The sequence below is a fragment of the Apium graveolens genome, chromosome 5, assembly GCF_009905375.1.
Source record: "Apium graveolens cultivar Ventura chromosome 5, ASM990537v1, whole genome shotgun sequence".
NCBI classification, from domain to species: Eukaryota; Viridiplantae; Streptophyta; class Magnoliopsida; order Apiales; family Apiaceae; genus Apium; species Apium graveolens.
Window position 1 is genome coordinate 102,819,129 of NC_133651.1, and position 20,824 is coordinate 102,839,952.

The 20,824-nt window shown below is 37.9% G+C and overlaps 1 non-coding gene across 1 annotated transcript; it reads right to left on the reverse strand.

Moving 5' to 3' along the window:
* Positions 1-15,224: 15,224 nt before the first annotated feature.
* Positions 15,225-15,331, reverse strand: LOC141662846 (small nucleolar RNA R71). The gene has a single exon (XR_012550943.1). It is a non-coding gene; the product is annotated as a small nucleolar RNA R71 (small nucleolar RNA).
* Between the last annotated feature and the right edge of the window lie 5,493 nt (positions 15,332-20,824).

The window sequence follows — 20,824 nt, forward strand, 5'->3', positions numbered from 1 at the left end:
CTTTATAAAGAGAAATTGAATACAATTCCTTATCAATTGCTTCCTTGAAAATGAAATGATTTAAAATGAATTGAGATGAGTTGATTGTGTTATTGTTTAGCATATATATTTGAGAACCCTGTTTCTTATCTCTGATATTGTTATCAATCATATAATTGATTCCCAGAGTTGAATAGATTCTTGCATTCCACTTGAAAGATCCATTGAGATTCTGCTAATGATGTGTGATAAATGTCGGCTTTCACCCTATCTTGAGCTTTGATTCTTGAAAGCCCAAATCTTTCTTCAAAACCCTTCCATAGACATAAATAGAAATCTACCACCTAGAGATTTAAAGTAGAATGCCTCAAGAGTTATTTTGATATTGTTATTGCTGCATCATAGAACTGTCAAATAGTTACTTCCTGAGCTTTTCGTGCTCATATATTTTGCTTTGTTCTAACCATGGCAGTTAAGCAAAAAGATGACCAGACTTAGGCGCACTGCTCGTTAGAGCGTACCTGGTGGCCCCTACAGTGTCGTAGGCTTCCAGATTCCAGAGCAGGTAGTACAAGTTGTGTGAGCAAACACTTTAGTTGGAAAGTTTATAAGGATACAATGGGTTATCTATCAGTTCCAACTCGGAATTGATTGTGTAAATTATATATTATATTTTGGGTTGTAATAATATTTACTGGTTGGTAGTTATGTCTTGTTGATAAGTGGCATTTTATGCCACTTAGAGCGTCTCATAACGGCTTGAATTGGTGTCTTGAATTCAAGTATTTTGTGTATTTGATGCGTTTTCTAGTATTTTTGCATTTCAGGGTATAACTTGCTTAGATAGGTGGTTTTCATCAAATAAAGCTTAAGGAAGTGCTTGGAATCAGTCTAGGGGTGATGAGCGAAGAAATCAGCAAAAACAGAAGCAAAATAAAGTATTTTCCAGAAGGGTAGTAGGCGACCGCATGCCAGCAAGCGGTCGCGTGGAGACAGCAGGCGACCGCGTGCGTGCGGAATTTCAGAATCTGGATTTTATTAATTCGAGTATAATTGGGCTTCTGTTGGTGCTGGTTCTCTTGGGCTATTATATAAACCTTATGGGAAGACGTTTTCTTCATCAAGAGCAAGGGCAAGAAGATTAAGAAGACCGTTTTAGCACGCAACAATGAAGAAGGGGAATCATACATTTATCTTGTGATTCTTTTGATTCGTTGTAACAATGGATGCTAGTTTTCTTTATGCTTTGAACCTTAATACTCTTGTGATGTACTTCATTATTTATTAAGTATTTTTCATCTTTATATTGTTATGTTATTATCATGCTTTCATATGAACCCATGGTGATGATGAATTCTATTATGGGCTAATCGTGATCATGGGATCCTAGCGGATTTACTATAGAATTCTTTAATTAATTGTTCAATACCTTGGTATGTGGTGATTGTATGATATCTAGTATAGGTTGTGCTTTTCGTCTTATATGTGTCGCGAACATGTAAGATAGCTTGTTAATCTCTAGTGAAGTGACAATGAATCTTGAGATTTAGAACTTGCCATGCTAGCATAGGTTCATGTATTGTATGCATGATTAATGGATAACTCTAACCGTTTTACTTGCCCTGTATAATCATCATGAATAACTTGCGCTTAAATCGTTATGTTGTCAAATTCTGTAGACATATAGGGTCTCAACATAATTGATGCCTATTCAACTTTTATCTTAATTGTGGATGCTTGGTAGAATGGTTTTCATACAACGAAAGTTGGCGTTTATCAGTTTCGTGTTTTTCGATTAATATCATCACCATTACATGCTAAGGTTAATAACAATAACTATTGAATGAAGTATTAATGAAGTTAGGATCTCATGTGTGTTTAATATTGTTAATTCAAGTGTTTAATTCTCGTAGTAATTATTAGTTTACCAACCTTAATTGTTATTGTCTTGGTATTGAAGAATAATCATACATTGGTGAGTAAGTATTAATTAAATATAATTAATCAGAGTCTCTGTGGGAATGAACTAGAAATCATTCTATATTACTAGCGAACGCGTATACTTGTGTGATTTATTTAGTGCATGCTTTGTACCTAACATGTTTTTGGCGCCGCTGCCGGGGACTCGGTGTTAATTTGTTTAGTTTATGTACTTGCCATCAGTGGTCATTAGGATTAATTGATTAAGACTTTTTACTTACTGCTTCAGGTTGTGTTTCTGGTACTCTAGCGAGCTTTGTTGGGAATATGTTGTGAACTTGATGATTACATTAACAAAACACCTTAGTAGATTTAACTTAGTGAAAAATGTAGCACTCGACGAATGATCAGATGTAGTCCCGACGGATGACTCAATATAGTCCCGATGGATGATGATTTAACATCCATCGAGTGAGTAGCTCATGTAACAATAAGTCATATAGCACATTTCTGTAAACACCTTTGTATAGATTCTGTAGTAGCATATAAGTCATGTTGACTTTAATTAGATATGCAGAATAGGTTGATTAATTGTAAATATAAGATGTCTTATAATTCTGCATAAATGAAATGAAGTCAAGTGTCAAATAGCTACACGACGGATGATCAACAAAGCTACCCGACGGATGATCAACAAAGCTACCCGACGGATGATCTACAAGGCAACCCGACGGATGATAATCATGTACCCGACGGATAATCAATTCAAACATCTGTTGACAATGACAACACAGTCACATGAGTCGAGTGTTTGCAAAAGGAATGTGGCAGCCTATTCAGCTGGGTTTTTGAGAACAAAGAAGCATTACATTTTACATGCTATTATGAAGATATTCAAAGATGCCGGAATAGAGTAGTGAAGCAGCATGGGATTAGACTTGATAGGTTTTATTTTATTTTCTTGTCTTATTACTATGTAATCTTGGTGATATATAAACCAAGAGTAGCAAGTAGAATAATAACAAGACTAAGTAATTACATTCTCAGAGAAACAATTGTAAGCTGAATCATGTAGCATTTATCTGTAAGTTTAGTTGTTCATATTTGTAAGCAACTATGAGCTATTCAAGCTTCACAGGGTTCTCTTGATATATATATATATATATATCTCTGGTGGATACATTCAAATCCACCAGAAAGTTTTTAAAGACTTGTGTTTTTATTACTTGTGTTTTGATTTATCTAACTCTTCTTTCCGCACTTTACAAATCAAACACTTATATATTATTAAATTAGAACCATTTTTCATTAATCTCAAAAAGTAGCCAGAATTACATTCAACCCCCCCTTCTGTAATTCTTGTTGTATTGTTAGGGACTAACAATTGGTATCAGAGCAAGCTCTTGAAGCAGAAAGAAATTCACAAGAATACAAGGAGTTTACACTAGAGAGACTGTATGGCATTCTAAAGACTTATGAGCTTGAAATAGAGCAAGATGAAAGAATGGAGAAAGGGAGAAAGAAAGGAGAGTCCATTGCACTGGTGGCTGAGTTAGAGAAAGAGAAGGAGATGAAGATAGAAGTTGTTGAGTCTACTTCAAAGGTCTGTGAAAACAAGGGCAAGGGGCTGGTAGTAGAAAATGAAGATTCTTTGAGCCAAGAAGATATGGATGATATTGATGAATATCTTGTATTTCTTTCCAGAAGATTTGCCAAGCTCAAGTTCAAGAAGAACTTTGGAGCAGCTAAGCCAAATAGAAACATGGTGGATAAATAAAAATTCAAATGTTTTAAATGTGGCTTGGCAGGGCACTTTTCCAGTGAGTGTAGAAAGTCAGATTCCAACAAGAAAAAGTTTGAGCCTGTGGATTATAAACAGAAGTATTTTGAGTTTCTCAAACAAAAGGAAAGGGCTTTTATTACACAAGAAAGTGACGGGGCAACAGATGGTCTGGATGAGGATGGAGATGTCAGCTATGTCAATCTAGCCCTAATGGCCAATTCTGATGAAATAGAGACAAGTTCTTCAAGTAATCAGGTAATAACCACTAACCTTGCACATTTATCTAAAGCTGAGTGTAATGATGCAATAAATGACATGTTTACAGAATTATATCATTTGCGTGTTACACTTAAGTCCCTCACTAAGGAAAATGCTAAAATCAAAGTAAACAATTTGTCTTTAAGTGAGAGGAATAATGTGCTAGAGTCTCAGTTTATTGAATTTGAAAAATTGAGAATAGAATGTAAGATTGCAAAGGAGGAATTAACTGAGTCCTTAAAGAAAGAAGAAATTTTGAAGAAGCAGCTTGAACGAGAACAAGAGGTGATTAAGGCATGGAAATCATCTAGAGATGTCCATGCTCAAATCACCAAAGTTTAAGGTATTGAGTCCTTCTGTGATGCAGCCTGGAAAAAGAATAAAGAGAAGCTGGAGTTCAAGGTATTGAGTTCAAGGTATTGCTAACAGATGTAAACTCGACGGATGATGAAAGTCATCCGTCGGATAATCAAAAAGGTTATCCGTCGAGTGACGTAAATCCTCATCCGTCGGCTGTAAGCAAACCTGTGAGTAAAGCCAAACTTGCCAAGTTAAATGAAAAATATGGATCAGTTTCCAAAAACTTTATTTCAGGAGAATCTAGTCAAGTGAAGAAGGAGAAGAAAGTGAATGTTGGTCATCTGTCCATCAAGCAATTGAATGACAGACTAGAAAAGATTGAGGTTAAAATATAGGCTAAAAAGAAAAACAATAGAAATGGGAATGTAGGGATTAATAAACATAACAACTATACACCCGATAAGTATGCTCCTAGAAAAATCCGTGTTAAGTGTGGTAGTGTTAATCATCGGTCTGTTAATTGCAAACTTGCCATGCCTACTTCCATGACTGTACCACCTTCTTTTCCCAACATGATTGCTATGCCTTCTATGCCTTTGAATGCTATGTCTACACAGAATATGAATGCACAATTTGATAATATACCATTTGCACCTAATCCTTATTATGCTGCATTTAGTATGCCTCAAATGCCATTTTGCATGCCCTACTGGAATAACATGTTTGCAAATAGCATGCCATTTCCTGTTAATCAAAATGTGCATGATAATTCTATTTTAATAAATGGTTTCAAAGGTCCAACTCAGATGACTAAGGATGAATCTGATATCCCCAAGTCAAATGAGATCAAACCTAAGAAACAGAAGAAGAAAGCTAACAAGGCTGGACCCAAGGAAACTTGGGTACCAAAATCAACTTAATTTGGTTTTAATGTATGCAGGGAAACAGAAAGAATCTGTGGTACTTGAATAGTGTTTGTTCAAGATACAAAACTGGAGATTCTACCCTGCTCACAGAGTTTAAGGAGAGAGCTAGCCCTAATATTACTTTTGGAGATGACAGCAAGGGTTATACTGTGGGATATGGCTTAATTTTAAAAGACAATGTCATCATTGAGGAGGTTGCCTTAGTGGATGGTCTCAAGCATAATTTGTTGAGTATCAACCAGCTTTGTGATAAAGGTAATTCAGTAACCTTCAATACAGAAGCCTGTGTTGTGACAAACAAGAGGAGCAACAAAGTGGTTCTCACTGGAGTGAGAAAATGAAATGTGTACCTAGCTGACTTCAACTCATCTAATGCAGAATCTATTACTTGTCTTCTCAGTAAAGCAAGTCAAGATGAAAGTTGGCTATGGCACAAGAAGCTATCCCATCTGAACTTCAAGACCATGAATGAGCTTGTAAAGAAAGAACTGGTTAGAGGTATTCCTCAAGTGGAGTTTTCTAAGGATGGACTGTGTGATGCTTGCCAAAAGGGAAAGAAAATCAAAGCATCATTCAGAAAGAAGCTTGATTCAACAATTGAAGAACCTTTGCAACTGCTACACATGGATTTGTTTAGACCAGTCAATGTGTTGTCCATCTCAAGGAAAAGATTTTGCCTAGTTATTGTAGATGATTTCTCAAAGTTCTCTAAGACATATTTCCTAAAGTCTAAAGATGAGGCTAGTGAAATCATCATCAATCACATAAGGCAAGTCAACAATCTTCCTGATTTCAAAGTTAGAAGAATCAGGAGTGACAATGGAACTGAGTTCAAGAATTCTGCCATGAGAGCATTTTGTGAAGAGAATGGGATTATGCATGAGTTTTCAGTAGCAAGAACTCCACAAAAAAATGGAGTAGTAGAAAGAAAGAACAAATCACTTATTGAAGCAGCAAGGACAATGCTTGAAGAATCAAATTTACCTACATACTTCTGGGCTGAAGCTGTAAATACTGCATGCTACACTCAGAATATTTCTTTGGTTAATCAAGCAAAATGCATGACTCCTTACCAATTGTTCAAGAATAAGAAGCCAACTCTAAATTTTCTTCATGTCTTTGGCTGAAAATGTTATATCTTGAGAAATCAAACTGATCAAAATGGGAAGTTTGATGCTAAGGCAGATGAAGGAATCTTTGTTGGATATGTTGTTGGTAATGCATACAGAGTCTACAATCTGAGAACCAATATTGTTATGGAATCAATACATGTTGTGTTTGATGATAAAAAGATTGAAGAACTGCAAGATGGAGATTACCATGAGAGCCTCAAATTTGACAATGTGGAGATGGTTAGTGATGACAGTGATGATGAAAGTGATCAAAAAACTACTAATAAGGATAGTGCAGAAAATTCTAGAATCAATGAAGCTAATAACTCAACATCCATCGAGTTATAAAATGATTCATCCGTCGGTAGACAATCTGCATCATCCATCGGGAGACAATCAGCTTCATCCGTTGGAACTCAAAATTCACTATCCGTCAGGTCATCAAAAGAAGCTGAAAGTCAGAATAGATCACTTGCAGAAAGTTCCCCTTTCTCAAATCATAGATTCACAAACTCGGGGGGAGTTTCTAATAATCAAAACTCAATCACACATCAAGACAACAATGAGGCCTCTTTATCTAGAGCTAATCTACCTCAACAAAGAAAATGGACAAAGGATCACCCATTTGAGCTCATCATTGGTGATGTATCTTCTAGAGTTCAAACAAGGAGAGCAACTCAAGAAAAATGTCTATATAGCAGTTTCCTATCTAAGAAAGAACCAAAGAAGGTAGAAGAAGCTTTGTTGGATCCTGATTGGATTTTAGCTATGCAGGAGGAGCTAAACCAATTTGAAAGGAATAATATATGGAAGCTGGTACCCAAGCCTAAAGGAAAGAATCCAATAGACACCAAATGGGTATTCAGAAACAAGATGGATGAAAACAGCATAGTAGTCAGGAACAAAGCTAGATTGGTTGCTAAGGGCTATTGTCAACAAGAAGGAATATATTTTGATGAAAACTTTGCTCCTGTTGCAAGATTTAAAGCCATCATAATCTTCTTAGCCTATGCAGCCCATGCCAATTTCAAGGTCTATCAAATGGATGTCAAGAGTGCTTTTCTAAATGGAGATTTGGAGGAGGAAGTCTATGTCAGTTAGCCTCCTGGTTTTGAAGATCTAAATCTACCTGATCGTGTATACTATCTTTTGAAAGCACTCTATGGATTGAAGCAAGCACCTAGAGCCTGGTATGACACTTTGTCAAAGTTTCTTTTAGAGAATCACTTCACAAGAGGTACTGTAGACAAAACTTTATTCTTTAGAAATATTATGGCTCTAGCATACTTGTTCAAATTTATGTAGATGACATTATTTTTGTCTCTACAGATGAAAAACTTTGCAAAAAGTTTGCCAAATTAATGCAAAGTAAGTATGAAATGAGCATGATGGGAGAACTAACGTACTTTCTTGGTTTGCAAGTTAAGCAAGTTAGTGATGGAATATTTATTAGTCAAACTAAATACATTTATGATCTTTTAAAGAAGTTTGAACTAATGGATTGCACATCTGCAAAAACTCCCATGGCCACTGCAACTAAACTTGAATTAAACACTACTGAAAAGTCTGTGGATATTTAAAGTTATAGAGGCATGGTTGGCTCACTTCTATACTTAACAGCTAGTAGGCCAGATATAATATTTGCTATATGTCTTTGTGCTAGAATTTAGGCTGATCCTAGAGAATCTCATTCAATTGCTATTAAGAGAATTTTTAGATATCTCAAAGGTACACCAAAACTTGGCATTTGGTACCCTAGAGATTCCGGTTTTGATCTAACTGGTTATTCAGATGCAGATTATGCAGGTTGTAGAATTGATAGAAAAATTACAACAGGAACCTGTCAATTTCTAGGAAACAAGCTTGTGTCTTGGTTCCGTAAAAAGCAAAATTCAGTTTCTACTTCTACAGCTGAAGCTGAATATATTGCTGCTGGCAGTTACTGTGCACATATTTTATGGATGTAAAACCAATTTCTAGACTATGGTCTGGAAGTGGAAATAATTCCTATTTTCTGTGATAACACAAGTGCAATTGCCATCACTGAGAATCCAGTACAGCATTCAAGAACAAAGCACATAGATATCAAGTACCACTTCATAAGGGAATATGTAATGAATGGACTATATTTTATTCCAAGTGAAAAATAGCTTGCAGATGTATTTACCAAGCCACTGGATGAATCCACCTTCTCAAGGTTGGTAAGTGAGTTAGGTATGCTTAATTACTCTTGAATCTTTTCAGATATTTTGCAAGTGGTAAAGCAGCCATAAATTTAATTGTTTTTTCAGTGTTGGATGAAATTTTGGCTAAATCAAAATTTACATCCCGACGGATGATCATTATCCATCGAGTTTGATCATCCGTCGGAATACAATTTGTTAATAAAATCAATTATTTTTCTATAAATTTTTTAACTCGATGAATAACTGATTTATCCTCATCCGTCGAATTGTCTCATTCCTAGCCGTTGATTTTTTGAACATTATCCATCGAGTATACTTACAGTTTATAAGCATAACACGACGAATAAGTGATGGAATTAATATAGTTTATTTTTAAACGGCTATTTTGGGCAATTTTTATTGGTCACTTTATTTTACTTTATTATTTTTTACAGTTATTTTTGAGACAGTATAAAAGCAAAATTCATTTTTATTTCTTTTCTTTTATCATTCTCAATTCATCTGCTATAACTTCTTTCTTTCTCAAAAGAAATCACCCTCTCTCTCTGCAAATTTTACTCTCTAACAATGGCACCAGTCGTCAAAATCATGTCTCAAACTGGCTTTATCTATGAGAAGAACAATTTCACGGCTCTAGTGAACAAGGGGATTCAACAGTCTGGCGACTACCATAAAATGATGGATTTTGTGCAAGGCTGTAAGCTCAAATATGCCATGTTGGAGTCTCCCACTATCTACTGTGAGGTTGTGGAGGAAATATGGACGACTGAAGTATACAACTCAACTGACAAGACCATCATTTTCACTATTAAAGGTAAGGAATTATGTGTTAATAGTGAAATTGTTAAAGCATGCTTTAAGGTTCCTGATAATACTTTCACTACTCCATACACAGACACTGATATTGTTAACATGTTAAACTCCATGGGTTATTCACTCACCATCTCTAAATTAAGTGAAATTAGGAGATTGGGTCTTAGGAAAGAATGGAGTTATCTGTGTAATGTAGTTACTAAAGTATTTTCTGGTAAAATTAGCAATTTTGATTATTTTAATATCTCCATGCTCAATATGCTCTACATGCTAGTAACTGATAAATACTTCAATTTTAGTGATCTAGTCTTGTTTGAGTTGGAGTTTAAGTTAGAGGAGCTTAATAAGAGGGGTAAGAATGTTTATTATGCTAGATTTTTCATGATGCTTGCTAAGCACCTCTCTGAGGATATTGTGCTTGAGAACCCAACTAATAAGTTAGATTGTTGGGTTCAAGAAAGAAGAATTATTGCAGATCTCAATAGAGCAGATCACCACAAAGAGGTGCCACTCTTCTACTTTCCAGTAATGGAGGCACCTCAGGTAAGTGAGGTAATTTCAACTATCTCTACTCTTCCAACATCAACCATTTCTTTACCTTCTAGTATAACAGTGGGATCTGTGTCAATGACCAGACAGATGCCTACCCAAGCTACCATAACCAAAGACAAAGAAAGCCCCCTCTAGTATCTCTCAAAAGATACCAGTTGTAAAATCCATTAAACAAAAAGAGGGGAGTGTGAAGGTGGAAAAGACATGTGAGAGACAGGGTGAAAATCAAAGAAGCCCTAAGGATGAGGATGGTGAGCATAGTGTACCCAAACCAAGCCACACCACAGTTTCCCAACAAACTGTGGTTGTTAATAAGGATAAAAGCTCAATTCTAGTTTCATCATCCCAAAAAGATGTAACTATTGAAACAAGCTCTCAACCAGGAGCACAGAACAAAAGGGGTCGGGACACAAGTTCACCATAAACCTACACAAGAAAGAAGAAATCTAAAACCCTTGGGGATGCACAGGGTACACACATAGTGCAAACTGGAGCTAAAGACCCGGTCACTGCACCATCTCAAAGTCAAATTGATGTGGCTCCAACAAATATGGAGTCACAACCAAAATCTGTACAAATTGAAACACCTCAAACACCAAATTCTCCCACACACTCTTTGGATGTTGACATGATTCAAACATCACAACCATATTCTCCATCTTTAACTCTGTTGGAGAAGTCAAAAATCCATGCAAGTGAGCATCATCTTCTAGATAATTTGTTGGCTCACTTGCCATTTCTTTCTGAGGCTGTTGAGGCATCTGTGCCAAAATTTTCATCAATCTGCACAGAGTCCACAATAGTTTCCACTCCAAACTCATTCATTTCTACTCAATCGATGGATATTGTTCATCTGTCGAGTAGTTATTGTATCCCGACGGATGTGCAATCACTATTAGGATTGAGGGAAGGTAGTGACTTGAGTGAGAGTCTGGGTTGCTCCCAGGAAAAAGGAGAGAAAAAGAGTGATCTAATGGAGTCCATTTCTTCAGGATTGGCAAAAGTGAGTGTGAGGAGTCCCACCTTAGATGGTGAAGGTGAAGGTGTGAGGGTGAGGAGCCAAGGTGAAACCTTGATGCAAGAAAAGAGAGATAATAAGAGAAATGCAGGTACTGGAGATATAAGGGTGAACGTCATTGCAAGTGAGTTAATGAATGTCCATGATGCTAACAGGGAGGAACTATTTCTGTAAAGTCAAGCTGTTATAGATTCCACCTCCTTGGATGCTGAGGCATTTACTCACCCTGTTCCAGCATATCAACTTGTAGCTGGAAAGGGCAATGACAATGCAGAAAGGATGCTAAACTTGGTGCACACCACACAGTCCATGAAAAGATCTAAAGATGCCATCACAGCTTTGCCTTCAACAGCTGGCGATGTTGATTATGAGACTGGTGGCTCAGAAGAATACTTTAGAGGCGAGGGTAGAGATAGTTAAGAAGAGCCATTGTACATAGGGGGAGAAGTAGGCCCTAGTTCAAGACCAGGCATGCCATCTTAGGCATTTTCAAAGCAGTGTGATGAACACCATTTTAAGACCACTCTCATCCAACTTATCAGCCAAACGCAGTCTGCACTTCAATCAACCACAAATGCTAGCACCAAGAAGCTTCTGCAAGCACATCTTGTATCTCTCCAACTACAGCAAATATCAGGCTACCAACAAAGTCAAAATGTCTCTCTCATCAAAAATGAAGTTGATCAACTCAAGAAAGACATGTCTGAAAAGTTGGAAGCTAGAATTCCAGAGACAACAATGATAGACATCAAAAGAAAGCTCAGGAAAAACTCTGATCTTGCAACCAAGGTGGATTCCTTGGACAAAAGAATGATTGCTATGAAAGCTTCTCTTACAGCAATCCATCTACACCAAGATCAACAAATAGACTTATTTCAAAAACTGGTGGCTGCAAAGACCTCCTCCTCTAGTCTGCTTGATGATAACAAAAAAGGGGATAAAGAGAGCTCTAAGAGTGAGGGGAGCAAAAAGTGCTCAACATTCAAGTGAGTAAAGCAATTGTGCCAACAATTGCTTTCACAAAGCCACCAGCTAAAGATAGCATTGATCTAATTAATGAAGCAGCAACCACTTTGAGAGCAGCTGAGAAGAAGCAGTTTAGTCCAATAAACTGGGAGAAAATTGATGAGGATATTCAAAAGAAGTTTGGTCTAGCAAAGAAGCCAGATAAATCAGTCATTCATCACTCTCAAGTCAAGCAAATTTCTGTGAATGATATGAGCACGAACTATCTGGAAAAAGGCCAGATATCCTGCATCAAATCCCCAAAGGCAGATCTAATCTTGAAGCCAAAGGTGAACTACCCAAAATCTTCACTAAAGAACCCTTTGAACACAGTGTATGAGACATCAAAGCCTGATGAGAAGAAACTGTTGTCAAGATCTATTGCATTCTACAAGGATCTAACTGATTCAGCATTGAAAAGGAGAATTGCCAAGGTTTTCAGAAATGGTAAGGAAATTTGTGTGGTGGCTGGATACCCTAAAGTTGTTGAAGCAAAAAGGGAAGAAAAGGCAAGATTGAAGCAAGAAAAGAAGCAAGCTGCTCTAGATTCTAAAAAGCTTAAACAAAAGAAGGAGCAAGCTGCTATCTTTTCCAAGTTGCAAGCTGTGAAACCCACACAACAAATTCCTGAACAACTATCTGAAACCACTGAATCTAAGGATCTGAAAATGCAAGAAGAATCACAGCAGAAAAGAAGGTTTAGATACAAACTTCACTCCAAGAGAAAAGTGAACTTTGATGAAAAAGGATTGGAAGATCAGTTTCCCAAGAAGTCTACTTCTACAATAACTCAAACATCCATGCACTCTGTGGCACATGAAGAATTCAAGATAGATCCATCCAAGAATTTCCATGGTGCACCTATCATTCCAAAAGATGAGCCAATATACTGGGATAGTCTACCAATTCCTGAACTCAATCTACCTCATTTCATAAAGCCAAAGAAGATAAAGACCAGAGCAGTCAAGAAAGTGAAGCCCTCAACTCTCAGATCCAAGTCCCTAACCAAAGCTCAAACCAAGGTCAACAAGGGAGATATCATGTACATCTGTGACATCAAGGAATTCTTTGATCTAAACCTCTATCTAGATGAACTGGAAGAAGTTAGAGGTATTGATGCTTACGAGAATCTACCTGAAAGGTTAGTATTCAAGTACAAGGGAGGAAAAGAGATATCATGGCCACTTCACATGATTCTTCAAGAGAGCTAATCTATACTGATAAAAGTTTATTCATCATTCAAAAAGAACTTTGGATTCAATATGACAGCTAGAAGATTAGTTCTAAAGAAGATTGAAGAACTGAGGAGTATTAGAACCAAGGATGCACTCCCAAAGACTTTAACTATTCCTTACACAGGGAGTATAGTGCATCTAAGGCCCTACTGGCTGATGGAATTCATGGATGATAAGGGAGTTAAAAGATTCTTCAGATTAGAAGACCAGTTGAGCATCTCTAGCAATGAGACTCTTCTGAAAATGCAAGGAATGCTAGATCTCTCAGAATCTGATGAACTTGAATTTCACAGACAGCTCCAAAATCAAATAGAAGAAAACAACAGGAGGCTTGGGAAGAAATCCAGACAATGAAGGAAATAGATCAATTTGCTCAGACTAGAGGAGCACCTTGAAAATGATTATGAGCAAATCTTTGAACACTTTGTCTTGTAAATTTTTCAGTAAATAATACATCACTTTTTGGTTTTATCTACTACCTTTTAAATCTGTATTTTTAGGATGTTTTATTATCGTCAAGTTTCTCTTATTTATGGCTACAATTCTAGTAGGCATAAATTGGGGGAGATTGTTGGGAATATGTTGTGAACTTGATGATTACATTAACAAAACACCTTAGTAGATTTAACTTAGTGAAAAATGTAGCACTCGACGGATGATCAGATGTAGTCCTGACATATGACTCAATATAGTCCCGATGGATGATGATTTGACATCCATCGAGTTAGTAGCTCATGTAACAATAAGTCATGTAGCATATTTCTGCAAACACCTTTGTATAGATTCTGTAGTAGCATATAAGTCATGTTGACTTTAATTATATATGCATAATAGGTTGATTAATTGTAAATATAAGATGTCTTGTAATTCTGCATAAATGAAATGAAGTCAAATGTCAAATAGCTACCCGAAGCTACCCGACGGATGATCAACAAAGCTACCCGGCGGATGATCAACAAGGCAACCCGACCGATGATAATCATGTACCTAACATATGATCAATTCAAACATCTGTTGACAATGACAACACAGTCACATGCGTCGAGTGTTTGCAAAAGGAATGTGGCAGCTTATTCAGCTTATTCACCATGCTATTATGAAGATATTCAAAGATGCTGGAATAGAGTAGTGAAGCAGCATGGTATTAGACTTGATAGATTTTGTTTTATTATCTTGTCTTATTACTATGTAATCTTGGTGATATATAAACCAAGAGTAGCAAGTAGAACAACAACAAGACTAAGCAATTACATTCTCATAGAAATAATTGTAAGCTGAATCTTGTAGCATTTCTCTGTAAGTTTAGTTGTTCATATTTGTAAGCAGTTATGAGCTATTCAAGCTTCACAGGGTTTTATTGATATATATATATATATATATATATATATATATATATATATATATATATCTGGTGGATACATTCAAATCCACCAGAAAGTTTTTAAAGACTTGTGTTTTGATTTATCTAACTCTTCATTCTGCACTTTGCAAATCAAACACGTATATATTATTAAGTTAGAACCATTTTTCATTAATCTCAAAAAGTAGCCAATATTACATTCAACCCCCCTTCTCTAATTCTTTTTGTATTGTTTGGGACTAATAAGCATTTATGCAAACACGTTCTCGCACTCGCAAGAGATATCTGGATAAAGCTGAGGAGACAGATAAAGCTCTTGAATTTCTGGAGAAGATAGTTTTTAAAGATTCGGATAAAGAGAGTGAAAAGAAAGAACCTGAAACAATGGGTGATCATCTAGCTCAAGATGATCAAGCTCTTATGGACTTTTCTTGGCCTAAAATTGATGACATTTAGTCAAACATCATTCATCCGGCTATTCAGGCCAATACTTGTGAAATCAAGCCGGGCACTATTCAGATGGTGTATAATTCTGTTTCTTTCGGAGGTGCTGCGACTGAAGATCCCAACATGCATATCAGGAATTTTGTCGAGATCTGTAGTACTTTCAAATATAACGGTGTCACTGATGAGGCTATCAAGCTGAGGCTTTTCCCATTCTCTCTGAGGGATAAAGCTAAGGACTGGCTACATTCTTTAGCAGCTGGGTCCATCACTACTTGGGAAGATCTTGCACAAAAGTTTCTGGTGAAGTTTTGTCCAATGGCCAAAACTACAGCTATGAGGAGTGCTCTTACTCAATTTGCACAGCAACAAGGAGAATCTATGTGCGAGGCTTGGGAGCTCTACAAGGAGATGTTGAGAAAGTGTCCACATCATGGTATGCCTGACTGGATGGTGATATCTGGTTTCTACAATGGTTTGGGGGCCCAATCTCGACCCATGCTCGATGCAGCTTCTGGAGGCGCCTTGTGCGCCAAAAGCTATACTGAGGCCTATAATCTCATTGAAACTATGGCTGCAAACGAGTATCAAAACCCAACTCAAAGGATTATGCCTGGGAAGGTAGCAGGTATTCTGGAAGTTGATGCAGCTACATCTATTGTAGTGCAACTCCAAGCGCTGTCTATGAAGGTCGATTTTTTAGCCAACTATGGAGTAAATCAAATACATAGTGTTTGTGAGCTTTGTCCAAACTCTTATGCTACAGATCAATGTTCTCTTGTTAATGAATCAGTTCAGTATGTGAACAATTTTCAGAGATCGCAGCAGCCTGTGCCCGCTACTTATCATCCCAATAACAGAAATCATCCCAATTTCAGCTGGAGCAATAATCAGAATGCTGTTCAACAACCATATCAGCAAGCTGCAAGTAAACAGTTTAATCCTCCTGGATTTCAGCAACCTCAGCAATTTGCTCAAAGGGAATCATATCCTCAACAAGGAGGTGCTGCTCCACCTTCTAGTGCTGATTTTGAGGAGTTCAAGTTGCTATGCAAAAGTCAGGCTATTTCTATCAAGACCTTGGAAAATCAAATTGGACAAATAGCCAATGCCTTGCTCAATCATCAACCCCGTACACTTCCCAGCAATACTGAAGTGCCAGGCAGGAAGGAAGCTAAAGAGCAAGTCAAAGCTGTCACCTTAAGGTCTGGAAAAGTTGCTGATGCTGAAAAAGCAAAAGATGTAGAAGTTGAAGATGTAGATGAAGAAGGAATGTAAAAGGTGAAAGAGGTGGAACCAAGGAAGACTACTGTTGAATACACTCTCCCTGAGGGTAATACAGGGGAGAAACAACTCTATCCTCCACCACCTTTTCCTAAGAGATTGCAAAAACAAAAGCTGGACAAGCAATTTGGTAAGTTTCTGGAGGTGTTCAAGAAACTTTACATCAACATACCTTTCACTGAGGCTCTTGAACAAATGCCTAGTTATATGAAATTCATGAAAGGTATTCTTTCGAGGAAGGTAAAACTGGATGATCTTGATACCGTTGCTCTGACGGAAGAGTGTAGTACCGTGCTGCAACAAAAGTTACCTCCAAAGCTTTAAGGATCCAGGTAGCTTCACCATTCCTTGCACCATTGGCAAGTTGTCATTTGACAAGTGCCTTTGCCATTTAGGAGCAAGCATCAATCTGATGCCGTTGTCTATCTTCAAAAAGCTAAATTTGCCTGATCCGAAGCCCACCTACATGTCTCTATAATTGGCTGATCATTCAATTACATACCCATGAGGCATTATGGAGGACGTGCTAGTAAAGGTGGACAAGCTCATATTCCTTGCAGATTTTGTCATTCTGGATTTCGAGAAAGATAAGAAGATTCCCATAATCTTGGGAAGACCTTTCTTGGCTACAGGTTGTACCTTGATAGATGTGCAAAAAGGTGAACTCACTATGAGGGTGCAAGATCAAGATGTGACATTCAATGTGTTCAATGCGATGAAATTCCCTATGGAAGATGAGGAGTGCTTCAAGGTGGATTTGGTCGATTCTGCAGTTACTTCAGAACTTGATCATGTGCTAAGGTCTGATGTCTTAGAAAAAGCCTTATTGGGGGATTTTGACAGTGAAGATGATGAAGGCAACCAGCATTGACAATATCTAAATGCTTCTCCTTGGAAACAAAAGCTAGACATGCCATTTGAATCTCTTGGTAATACTGATCTCAAGAATGCTGAGGGAAAGCTCTAACCATCTATTGAGGAAGCGCCTACTTTGGGGCTTAGACCACTGCTTGAACACTTGAGGTATGTTTTTTTAGGAGATGCATCTACTCTTCCTGTTATTATTGCATCTGACCTTTCAGGTAGTGATGAGGACAAGCTCTTGAGGATTCTGAGAGAATTCAAATAAGCCATCGGAAGGACTATAGTAGATATAAAAGGGATCATCCCTTCGTACTGCATGCATAAAATTCTGTTAGAGGAAGGTAGCAAGCCGATTATTGAGCAACAACGAAGGCTTAATCCTATCATGAAAGAAGTGGTGAAGAAAGAAATTCTAAAATGGCTGGATGCAGGAATCATATATCTTATTTCTGACAGTTATAGGGTGAGCCCCGTGCAATGTGTACCTAAGAAATGAGGTATTACTGTGGTAGCAAATGAGAAGAACGAGCTCATCCCCACTCGAACAGTCACAGAATGGAGGGTATGCATGGACTACAGGAAGTTGAATAAAGCCACGAGGAAGGATCACTTCCCTCTTCCATTCATTGATCAGATGCTTGACAAGTTGGCTGGTCATGAGTATTATTGTCTTCTGGATGGCTATTCGGGCTACAATCAGATTTGTATTGCACCAGAAGATCAAGAGAAGACTACTTTCACTTGTCTATTTGGCATATTTGCTTTTCACAGAGTTTCTTTTGGCTTATATGGTGCACATGCCACTTTTCAGAGATGCATGATGGACATATTCTCTAATATGATTGGAAATAATATTGAAGTGTTCATGGACGACTTCTCCGTCTTTGGACATTCGTATGATGAATGCTTGAATAATCTCCGTTTGGTGCTCAAAAGGTGTGTTGAGACTAATCTGGCGCTCAATTGGGAAAAATGTCACTTCATGGTGCAACAAGGCATCATTCTTGGGCATAAAGTCTCTAGTAAAGGTCTTGAGGTGGATAAAGCCAAGGTGGGCGTCATTGAAAATCTTCCGCCACCTATTTCTGTGAAAGGAATTCGTAGCTTTCTTGGTCATGTGGGTTTTTATCGGCGTTTCATCAAGGACTTCTCTAAGATATCTAAGTCGTTGTGTAACTTGCTCAAAAAAGATGTGCCTTTCAAATTTGATGAAAATGCTTGGCAGCATTTGAGACTCTCAAGAAGAGTTTAATCACCACACCAGTTATTACGGCACCAGATTGGAGAGAACCTTTTGAGATGATGTGTGATGCAAGTGATTATATAGTAGGAGCAGTTTTTGGGAAGCGAAAGACTAATATCTTTCATGTGGTCTACTATGCTAGTAAGACATTAAATGGAGCCCAACTGAACTACACCACTACTGAGAAGGAGCTCTTGGCTATAGTTTTTGGTTTCAAAAATTTTCGATCTTATCTACTTGGGACAAGGGTGACAGTGTTCATTGATCACGCTTCCATCCGCTATCTGGTCTCAAAGAAGGATTCGAAGACTAGACTTATTCGTTGGGTTCTCTTACTACAGGAATTCGAGTTAGAGATCAAGGATCGAAAAGGTACTGAAAATCAAGTAGCTGACCATCTCTCTAGATTGGAGAATCCCGATTCTACTTCACATGATAAGACATTGATTAACGAATCTTTTCTGGATGAGCAGTTGTTGGCAATTCAAGAGGAAGAGCCATGGTTCGCAGACATTATGAACTATCTTGTTAGCAATATAATGCCTCCTAATATGAATGCGGCTCAAAAGAAGAAGTTTCTGCATGAGGTGAAGTGGTACATGTGGGATGAACCATATTTGTTTAGACAAGAAGCTGACTAGATCATCAGGAGATGTATCCCATTCTGTGAGAAGGAGGGGATATTACGAGACTGTCATTCCACAGCTTATGGTGGACATTATGGTGGTGAAAATACAGCAGCTCGTATTTTTCAAGCACGTTTTTTCTGCCCTACGTTGTTTAAGGATGCACATCAGTTCGTTTTAACGTGTGATCGTTGCCAAAGAGTTGGGAATCTTACCAAAAAGGATGAGATGCCTTTAAATGTGATGCTTGAAGTTGAGGTCTTCGATGTTTGGGGAATCGATTTCATCGGACCATTTATCTCATCCTGCAATAATTAGTACATCTTGCTGGCAGTCGATTATGTCTCGAAATGGGTAGAAGTCAAGGCTCTACCGTCTAATGATGCAAAGGTAGTGTTGAGTTTTCTTCACAAGTAGATATTCACAAGGTTTGGAACACCACGAGTTATCATAAGTGATGAGGGGTCGCATTTCTGTAATCGTAAGTTCACTTCTAGATGTAGCGCTACAATGTGAATCATCGTATTGCTACTGCCTATCATCCGCAAACTAATGGTCAAGCTGAAGTGTCTAATAGAGAGATCAAGCGCATTCTAGAGAAAGTTGTTTGTCCGTCAAGGAAAGATCGGTCTTTGAAGCTCGATGAAGCTATTTGGGCTTATAGAACAGCATACAAGACTCCACTTGGGATGTCCCCGTTTCAACTTGTCTATGGTAAGGGATGTCATTTACCTGCGGAGCTTGAGCATAAGGCTTATTGGGCATTGAAGAAGTTAAACCTTGATCTAGATGCAGCTGGGAAGAAGCGAATGCTTCAGTTATATGAACTTGATGAATTTCGACTTCAAGCGTACGAAAACACCAAAATGTACAAGAAAAAGGTAAAAAGGTGGCATGACAGGAAGCTATCGCCTAAGTCATTCGTGCTGGGGCAACAAGTTCTTCTATTCAACTCTCGTCTCCTACTTTTTCTTGGAAAGTTAAAATCAAGGTGGTCTGGACCATTTATCGTCAAAACTGTGTTTCCACATGGAGTGGTGAAGATTTTTGAGAACAATCCGGGCCAAGCATTCAAAGTAAATGGTCATAGATTAAAGCACTATTATGGGGATACGATAAACCGTGAAGTGGTTAGTGCTATTTTATTGTCAACTTGATCGCATTACTCTATGTCAAGCTAATGACATAAAAGAAGCGCTTCTTGGGAGGCAACCCAAGATATGAGACCATAGGACACCTTAGAATTTATTACTTTATCCAAAAACCCAAAAAAAATCTGAAAAAAGTTGGCAGAATTTTCTATTCCAGAAGCCTTGCAGGCGCCTGCCTGCAAGGATCAGGCGGCCGCGCACTAGTAGGCGCCCGCCTGCTGGTGCCAGGCGGCCGCATGCGACCCTGATTTTTAAAAAATCATTTTTCAGCCTATAAAAAAAACAAAACAAAAACAAAATTTACAGAAACTGTATCACCCATTAACCCACGAATTCTCCCCATACTTAGCCACAACCCCCACTCCTAATCAATTTATAACCCTAATTTTGCCCTATAAATACATACAACCTCTACATACACATCCCACAGACTTTCAACTCTACAAAATCTCTCCTACACAACAAACACAAACTCTCCAACTCTTATTCTCAGTATTTATGGCCCCAAAGAGATAACGAACTGTGGGTAACAACAACACCAATCCGACTGCTACTGATTCTTCGAGGAATACTGCTACGAGGCCCCGATTGTTGGATAGGGCTGCTGAAGAAAAGTACAGCAAGCTTCTGACTAAACCGATTATGAAGGAGAGGGGGTTCTTTCCATCAGGGAGGGATGGTAAGTTGCTGCCGATGATTGCTGAGAAGAGATGGATTACGTTCTGCGAGTCACCTGAGGCTGTACCGATGAGTGTTGTTCGTGAG